The following is a 9770-nucleotide window of genomic DNA, read 5'->3' on the forward strand; positions in this document are numbered from 1 at the left end:
TTTTTAAAACAAATATGCTTTTATAGTTCCAACAAAAAACCGGGTTTCTCCCCTTGAGGATGATTGTGAGTGTGGGGAGAGTATTCAAGGTGAGAGCGTGGAACTGGATCCAGCAATGGGGCAAGTTGATCCTGTGCCGCTAAGAGAGGAAGGAATAACAAGTAGGGAGAGCACTCAATTAACTCTAATTGCAATAACGGTTGAGCATATCTTCCAACAAATTAGAGGTATTGCCTCTCAAATAACCCAATTATCCAAAGAGGTCCAGAGTTTATCAGTTAATAACAAGCAGGCATTAACAGAACACCATAGTACCAAAGTGAATTGGCGATAATAAGAGCAGACCCCTAAGCTCGACATAGAACATGCAGGGGCTCTTATGACAAACTCTTCTTATTTAATCTTCCAACCAAAAAAGATCTGCATGACAATTTGTGGAAGGCCAGATCAAACTCCTAACTGGAAAGGTGCGTAGCATTCCAAACGACATTTATCAGACTTACTTGGCATTGGACTTACAGATTTCAGAATAATATTAGTCGCAAAGGTCTCTGAACTGTCTGAGGCCTATTTTGAGGTTCAGAAAAATAATATCACATGTGGCTCTTTGTTTTTCCTGTAGGCTCTGCAGACCTCCTCCCTTCCTCATGTGGAGAAAGATGGTGGAAGAGCTCCTTCATTGGAGGAGCTCAAGAAAGGCCCAAGACAACATGAAGGGAATGTCTATTTCCAAGAATATTTCCAGTGTATATAAGAAAGTCTCTCTAACTGCCAGCCTTCTCTTCTTTTCCATTCAGAAGATCTAATTGCAGAAGACCTTGAAGAAGACTGTGAGCAGTGGCTCTTACTCCTAGGTAAGTGCAGTTAGGATTTCACCCTTAGTAAATCAGTTTTCGGCCAGTGGTCATTCATTCTACCCCAGCCTTATTTACTTCCCCCCTCTGCGCTATTTTCGCCTTATGGTTATAAACTGGCCATTCATAAATATGGATTGTATGAATCTAAAAAAATGTATGAATATGCAAAAGGTCTGAGGTCTAATATACGTCCCTAAGGTTACTCAGGAAAGGTCTCTCTGTAACTGTCTGAGGCCTATTTTGAGGTTCAGAAAAATAAAAATGGCTCTTTGTGTCCCTGTAGGCTCTGCAGACCTCCTGCCATCCTGATCTGGAGGAAGATGGTGGGAGGAAGAACACTCAGGAGAATATGAAGGTAATGTCTATTTCCAGGGATATGTTCAGGGTATATAAGAAAGTCCCTAAAACAGTTATAATCGCTAGCCTTCTCTTCTTTCTTCTGGACACAAGGGAGCACATTGGCCCAACTGCAGCATTCTCTGGGATACAGCACTCATGGTAAGGCAGCCTTCAGAGAAACAGCTTTTCGGTGAGCAGTGCAGGCTGTTGTGAACTTCGCCTTACAGCGTGGACCCGTCCTGGGGGGGAAAGCATATAAAAACAAAACAAGTCATACAGGGGGACTTACTTGTGAGTTAACCCCCTTTCATTCCATGCTCTTTACTTCAACGGGCTTTACATGTGCATGCTACACCTTGAAAGTACATTCTTTCCCGCAAAGGATTCTGGGCACTGTAGTTTACTCCTCACAGAATCGCAATTCCCAGCAACCCTTAACAAACTGCAGTGCCCAGAATTCTTTAAGAATGTGCCTTGGCAGTTGGACTAGATGACCCTTGAGGTCCCTTCCAACTCTACAATTCTAAGATTCTGTGAATGCACATATATTGGTGTGTTCACTTTGGCTCTGTTGAAATCAGTCACAGCTAGCTAAATCCCAATGATTTATGAAAGTGGCTAATTTACTGCATAACCCCATACATGTCTACTCAGAAGTAAGCCCTGTTAACTTCAATGGGGGTTACTCCCAAATAAAATGGGTACAGGATTGCGGATCCTGCCCCCTAACATAAATCCTGGCTCTCCCCATGAGCAGAAGGTCCGAAGGGTGTGATAGATATTTAGGAGGGACACTGCATCAGTTCAAACTATTATTCATTCCCTGAAAAGGTCTTCCAACTTCAGTGAGCCCAACTGGACTGCAGCTCAATAAGCGAATGGTTTCCCACAAGCACTGGAGGGAAAGTGGCAATGCAGAACTTTAGCCCCAGGACTTTGAGATGTAAACTAAACAGACTGCAGGGCACCTTCTTTCTGGAACCCAGGTTGATAAGAAGCACATGGGGAGACATTGCAAGAAAAGGGAACAGCTGCTATCGCGGTAGGAACATGAGAAGCTGCCTTCTACTGAGTCAGACCGTTGGTCCATGTAGCTCAGTATTGTCTGCACAGGTCGGCAGCCCCTTTCCGTTGTTTTAGGCAAGATTTTAATGTCAGGGGCTGAACCTGTGAGCTTCCGAATGCAAGCAGATGCTGTACTACTGACCTTTCCTTTTTATTATTTGAAATATTTATATAACCAGGTTCTTGGACCATTTAAAAAGATAAAAACACACACAAAAATTACATATAATGAAGCATATATATATATATATATATGCTTTCGTAGATTTTCACGGGTACAGGAATGCAGGTTTTGGTGTCTTCGGGTGTCTTCCCGTGTAAGAGTTGGGGTGTCTAGGCGACGTTTCGACGAGGTCTCACTCGTCATCTTCAGGCTGGTGCTTTCGGCTTCTTGTTACTGGAACAGAGCAGGATCTCAGTGTTTGAGTTCCTATAAATACTGTTGAGGGGGTGTGGTGTATAGCCTCCAACGTTCTGGGCAGAGAGGAAGTTCCCAGGTTAGTGTGCCTTTTCTTCTTTTGTTCCTTAATTACTTGAGGGATATCTTGAGTGATTTCTTGAGTGATATTCTGAGTACCACTTAGGTGGGTCATTAAGTGTGGATTAGTTGCTAAAGCTTTCGTGTCTTGACCTCTTGAGCTTGTGAAGAGTTTTTCTGAGAAGATGGCTGTACTGCACTTAGTTGTGCTCTGGCTTGGCTTCGTGTATAGGGGCGAGCTGTGGTTTTGTGCCCTGTGCCAGCCAGATCTGTGTAGGGATTGCAGGGGGGTGCAGCATCCGGAGGTGCCACTATGGTTTGGCTACTGGATGGTGTCTGTAATTTATCTGTGGAGAGGGTCTGGGTTTGGGTCTGGTGTGGTTGATTGGTGATGGCGTTCTGTGTGCCTCTGGTTCTGGTGTCGGTTTTTGTGGGGAGGGCTAATTTCCAGATGTCTGGCAGGCGGGACGTGTCGTCACGCTTGTTCATGTTGTGAGGGTGTTTCTCTATCTCGATGGCTTCCATGATTATTCTCTTGTGGTGATGTTCCATGTTAAAGAGCAATTTGGAATCTGCAAAATTAATTTCGTGTCCTGTTTCTTTCATGTGTTGGAAAAGAGAGGAAGTTTTTTCTTCTTTTTTGACGGCATTCTTGTGTTCTGCGATACGTGCATTTATTCGTCTGTTTGTTTGTCCAATGTACGTGGCTGGGCAGACTTTGCAGGGTATTTCATAGACCCCTTGGTTTTCCAACTGGATTTTATCTTTGGGGTTTCTGAGGATATTGGCTATTTTTTGGTTGGTGCAAAAGGCTGTTTTGATATTGTGTTTATGGAGGATTTTGCTAATTTTATCTGTAGTGCCCTTGATATAAGGAAGGAGGGCCATGCCATTGTTTTCTTCTGTGTCTTGGTTTTTGGGGGGTGTTTCTTTTTGGATTAGCTTCGTAACCCTGTTTTGCTGGTATCCATTGGCGATTAACACATTTGAGAGATTCTGTAACTCAGTTGTCAAGTGGTCTTTGTCAGCCAGGCGTTTGGTTCTGGAGATGAGAGTCTTGGCTACGGAGTTTATTTGTGCAGGGTGGTGGTGTGATTGTGCATGTAAGTAGCGGTTGGTGTGTGTTTTTTTCCGGTAGATAGTGTGTCCTAGGGAGCCATCAGGTTTTTTGTAGATTAGGACGTCAAGGAAGGGAAGTTGGTTGTTGGCTTCTATTTCCATAGTGAATTGTATTTTGGGGTGTAGGCTGTTGAGATGTGTGAGGAAGCTATCTAGTTTTTCTTTCCCGTGTGGCCAAATTACAAAGGTGTCGTCAACATATCTGAGCCAAAGTTTGGGTTTGTGTTCTGACTTGTCTAAAGCATTGGTTTCAAAGTGTTCCATGTACAAATTTGCGATGACCGGTGAGAGGGGTGATCCCATAGGTGCTCCTTCTATCTGTTTGTATCTTTGTCCATTGTGGATGAAGTACGTGTTGGTTAGGCAGTGGTTGGTCAGGTCCAGGATGTATTCGGGGGGATTGTATTTATAGGAACTCAAACACTGAGATCCTGCTCTGTTCCAGTAACAAGAAGCCGAAAGCACCAGCCTGAAGATGACGAGTGAGACCTCGTCGAAACGTCGCCTAGACACCCCAACTCTTACACGGGAAGACACCCGAAGACACCAAAACCTGCATATATATATACACACACACACACACACACACACACACACACACACACAATGGTACCTTGGGTTAGGTACTTAATTTGTTCTGGAGGTCCGTTCTTAACCTGAAACTGTTCTTAACCTGAAGCACCACTTTAGCTAATGGGGTCTCCCACTGCCGCACAATTTCTGTTCTCATCCTGAAGCAAAGTTCTTAACCTGAAGCACTATTTCTGGGTTAGCGGAGTCTGTAACCTGAAGCGTATGTAACCTGAAGCATATGTAACCCGAGGTACCACTGTACATACACACACACACACCTTTCCCCATCATGTTACCAAATAAATTGATTGTATTTCCCTTTTAACAGCAGGTTAAGAGAATGCCCTATTCAAAACCATTTTCTTCCTTTTCTTGTTGTTATTAAATTTTTATGCCACCCAGGGTGGTTCCTTGATTAGCAGTTCCTCATTCTATTAACCCAGTTATATAAAGTTATATAATTTTTGTCTAGAAGTGAAGGCTGCTAATGAACATCTTTCCCATTCCCACTTTCTATATGTGACTGACTTTCATTAATCTTCTCTACATCCCCTCTCCACCCTGTTCTATACAAATAATTAAATTTAAGTTCAATCAGTATGACCATTTATAAAATGAAGTTGAAGAAACCAATAATAAATTCTTTTTTTTTTTTAGAGGTTCAACTCTGTTTATAGGAAGACTTACAAATCCTACAGAGTGAACTTGTCCTATCCACGTTTCCATATTCCATATTCCCATTAAATTAAAAAGCATTAATAGGACGTTTTAAGTCTTGTGACTATGAAGAGGAAGTTATGTGAAACTTAGGGCTGTAAATAAAAAGATATGCTGATTGCCATTTCTGTGGTGGTTCTCTTCTGTTATAGCAGTTATAGACTACTGGAAAATGCCTTAGGGCTCTTGCATTCGAATCCTACTTGTGGGTTTCCCACAGGCATTTCGATGGCTGCCTTTGTTATTGGGAATGACAAAACTCCTCCTTCCACCTTAGAGATATATGAGCGAGAGAGAGAGAGCGCTCTATATAAGTGCACACTTCCGGTTCTGATCAGAAACTTCCAAATGCAAGTTAAGAATGGTGAGGAAACATGGGAGAAATGTCAATAAATCAGGGGAGGTTTACAATCTCCTATGGGTAGGCAAACTAAGGCCCGGGGGCCGGATCCGGCCCAATCGCCTTCTAAATCCGGCCCATGGACGGTCAGGGAATCAGCGTGTTTTTACATGAGTAGAATGTGTGCTTTTACAGTGGTGCCCCGCAAGACGGAAAACTTGCTAGACGAAAGAGTTTTCCGTTTTGGAGGTGCTTCGCAAAACGAATCTCCTATGAGCTTGCTTCGCAAGACGAAAATGTCTTGCGAGTTCCTGCGGGTCCCCCCCTTTTTTCTAAGCCGCTTATCCGCTAAGCCGCTAAAAGCCGCTAATAGCGCTAAGCCGCTAATCCGTCAATGGGCTTGCTTCGCAAGACGAAAAAACCGCTAGACGAAGAGACTCTCAGAACGGATTCTTTTCGTCTTGCGAGGCACCACTGTACTTAAAATGCATCTCTGGGTTATTTGTGGGGCCTGCCTGGTGTTTTTACATGAGTAGAATGTGTGCTTTTATTTAAAATGCATCTCGGGGTTATTTGTGGGGCATAGGAATTCGTTCATTTTTTTCCTCTCTCTTCAAAATATATAGTCCGGCCCCCCACAAGGTCTGAGGGACAGTGGACCGGCCCCCTGCTGAAAAGGTTTGCTGACCCCTGCTCTTTCTGCCTTGCTCTACATTGCACTGTGGTGATATACAGAGTGGTGTTCACTGCAAGAGCCTGCTTCCGCTCTGGTTGCTTGAATGGAATTGTGAAGATTCTTATTTTCAAAAAACGATTTTACATGCTCCCTCCCTGCTGCCACAAGGTTTCTGCATTGCAGGGGGTTGGACTAGATGACTCCTGGGGTCCCTTCCAATTCTACAGTTCTATGATTCATTGCTGCATCTTCTCGTGTTGCACCTCCACTTATTGTGAGATATTTCACTGGAGTTATCCCAGGAATGCTCTCCCAAAGATGATTTCCAAAGATGAAGATTTCCTTCCTAAGTATCCAGGAAAAGTAACCAAGTTCAGCACGAAAACATAACGACATGAATTAGATTGGTCCTGGTTGTTAGATGCTATCCTGCAATGGCTTACCTCTCTATTTTAGGGAATCCACTTTTGGGTTCATTTGTGAAGCAGATGAAAGAAGAAGGGCAGCTTCCCAAAATAAAGGGGAAGAATAAAAAAGGGAAGAGGCAGGGAGAGAGGAGTTGGAAACTATAGCTGCTCAGACAGTGGAACAAATATGAAGGAAAAAAAGCTCAGCTCACAGCTGACTTAATCCTGCAGGGAGGCAGTTCTGTGCATCTCCTGCTAAAGGCTTTAATTCAGACTGAAAGTGGCTCTTGGGATTTCACTTCACTGCGTACCAGAGAGATTCCCAGCAATGCTTCAAAAGTGACACTTGAAATGACAATCCTCCTAGAATGGCGTGGTGCACCCAGGTATCTTGCCATGTGCTAAACGAGCTGGAAGTGGGTGTGCACAAGATGTGCCTTTTCTCTCTCTTGTGGCTGCCGCATGAAGAGAGCAGGACCTTGCTTCTGGGTTCAGGAACGACAGAATCGTCATGATGAGGTCCTTCTTTGAGGGATAGGGTAGCTGAGGGGCACCACGATTGTGACTGTGCTTCTGTTTTCGTGCTGAATTCTTGCTTACTTTTCCTGGACAGTTAGGAAGGAGATTTTCATCTTTGGAAATCTTATTGGGAAGGAAGGATTGATATGCCAGGCAGGATCAAAGCTCCTGATTCTCAGTAGGGTATCACTTTTGCCAGTTTCAGAAGGTCATACTGTGTTCTTAAAAAGACATACATCTGAAGAACCTTAAAGTTGTATCCAGAACAGACTTCCTCTCATGCAAAGTTACTGCTTCCAATTGACTAGTAAACTCAGAGGAAACTCAAAAGCAAAAATTTGCAGGAAAATGGGATGGTTAGAAGAAGTTGGGGGAAGATATAGAACATATAGAATATATGTTCAAAAATACAATAATAGTTCTGACTCCGTGCTAGCATTCGAGTGATAAAGGATGATAAAAGAACTAAAAGGAGGTGGACAACAATTAAGGATTTATTATGTTTTCAGAATGTATTGGCAAATTTATATAGAAAGGTTTATTGTTTTGTGTACATTTGATTGTAAGATAAAATATATGCAAAGGGACTTGACAGGAAGTCATAGTTGAAGAAAAGATTTTGGAAGATAAAAGGGGGGGAAATATTGACTTTCATTATCATTTTGTGTGGGTGTCTGCACATATGTATGCTTTTGTATGGAATATTTGGGAGGAAATAAGACTGTAAACAACAAACTAAATATTGATGTTGAAGGAAGGTGAGGACAGGTGACCTCACCTAGGCCCGAAGTCACCCCCCCCCCAAGCAGGCTCAAAGCTTCTCAAAGCTTTTCAAAATCATTTTCTCAGCAGCTAAGCATCAGAAACATTCCGCTTGCTGTAACTAAAAAGATTGCAACAAGGTAGAGAACAGAGCCCATTGTCTTCTCAGGCCTTTCTCAGAACCACATTGCAACTTGCTTTCTCTCCGGGAACCATGCCAAAGCACAAGAATGAAACAACGGGAACACTCTGAAAACCCCCTCACCCCCTTTCCTGCCAAGAGTCCACAATAGTCCCAAGACAGCTTTCTGTACATGCTCAGGAACCTCAACATGGGGCAGGACTCCTGAGGGAGGAGAAAGGAGGAGGGAACTGGAAAGGGGTATATATGCTTGTGCACATGATTGTGAACTCGTGCATGCTTTTTGTGACTTATCACACTTGCTCCTTCTACCAGTTCATGGATGGTAGAAATAAAAGCCTTTTCTCCGAAACTATTCCTTGAGTGTCTGTTGACTCCCACTTCCCTTTCCCAGGCGCAATATTTTTCCCACCCGAGGGCAAAGCCTCATAAGGCTACAATGTATGTAATTTTTATTTCTTAATTATATTTAGTGGCAGTATGGCTGTATTGTTTTTTGTAACATAAAATCATTCAATAAAAATTATTTTAAAAAACACACAACAAAGTTGCTGCTTCTTTCCCCTGTAGTTCCCATGAACCCCAAAATCTGCAGCTGCAATCGAGGCACCAAAGCAGCGCTGAAGGATGGGGAAGAATCCAGCCGTTGGTGGGAGCCGTTACAGCACCCGGGGGGGGGGCGCAGCAGAAGAGACCCGACCCCTCTGGCTGGTGGGGGGGGAGAGAGAGCCAAAGGGGGCCCAAAGGCAACATCTTGAGTGTCTTCCCATGGGGTGGTGGCGCGATGCTGATCCCAGCTGTCCTGGCCAAGGGAGCCCCCCTCCCCGCGGCCGAGGAGGCGCCCCTGGAACGCGCTGCCTCATGAATCGCTGTCTCCGCCTCGGACAGCGTCTCCGTCCCTCCGCGCCTGCCCGGCCTCCCCGGGAGGCTGGTGCCCTCGGCCCCCCGCCTCTCGCCCGGCCTGCGCCCCGTCCCTCCGGCTCACCTTCCTCCGGGGACGAGGGAAGAAGCGCCGCCGCCGGGGGGGGGGCGACTAAGAGGCGGAGAGGACCGAGACCGAGTCCCCCCCACAGCCGGTCCGGCCCGACCACGCATGCGCGCGGAGACGGAGGAGGCAGGGCTGAGCGAGGAAGGGCGGGGCCAGAGGGAGGCGGGGCTAAGGGCTTTCCAACGCCACCAACGGCTCCCGAGCGCCTCTCGGAAGCACATTGGGAGGCCGTTTCTCCCGCTTAAAGAATTCTGGGCGCTGCTGGGAATTGTAGTTCTGCGAAGGGTAAACTACAATGCCCAGAATTCTTTGAGGCAAAGAGTGTGCTCCCAATGTGCTTTAAGAATACAGTGTTTATGCAGCGTATTCACACAGTTCCCTTCTCGCACACTTCCTTTATTGTCGTAAAAAAATAAAATTATCCCTAACTAGACTCTCTCTTTTCTCCTTCTATGCTGAAAAATCATATTAAAACCTTTGGGCGGCAGGGACAGAAACTTATAAAAGCATCTTTTTGAAAAGAAAAGTCGCCCTAATTCTATTCAAGCAACCAGAGCGAAGCAGGCTTTTGATGTGTATATCATCATAGTGCCATGCAGAAAGCGACTGTCAACCTGCCCTGATTTATTGACATCCGCGCCCCCCACGTTTCCTCACCATTCTTTTAAAAAAATAAAATTACTCATTTTTCTTTTTCATTCATTACATACATCTCATATTCATAACTACTATGCATTCCTTCCTCCCTCCCCTCCTAGGCTTCCCCCAACTTCCGCTTCTGGTGTGAT

General features: G+C 44.8%; 2 long non-coding RNA genes across 2 annotated transcripts; one reads left to right on the top strand and one right to left on the bottom strand.

Annotated features, from left to right (window-relative positions):
- On the bottom strand, positions 1-9606 carry LOC310703202. The gene is made up of 2 exons (XR_014523985.1): positions 8980-9606; positions 1-1435 (listed from the first exon to the last, which is right to left on the bottom strand). It is a non-coding gene; the product is annotated as an uncharacterized lncRNA (long non-coding RNA).
- LOC310703199 lies at positions 1356-5272 on the top strand. Its single transcript, XR_014523982.1, has 2 exons — positions 1356-1487; positions 5091-5272. It is a non-coding gene; the product is annotated as an uncharacterized lncRNA (long non-coding RNA).
- Positions 9607-9770: the final 164 nt, after the last annotated feature.

The sequence above is a fragment of the Podarcis liolepis genome, assembly GCF_965112155.1.
Source record: "Podarcis liolepis genome assembly, chromosome: 3".
In the NCBI taxonomy this organism is placed as follows: domain Eukaryota; kingdom Metazoa; phylum Chordata; class Lepidosauria; order Squamata; family Lacertidae; genus Podarcis; species Podarcis liolepis.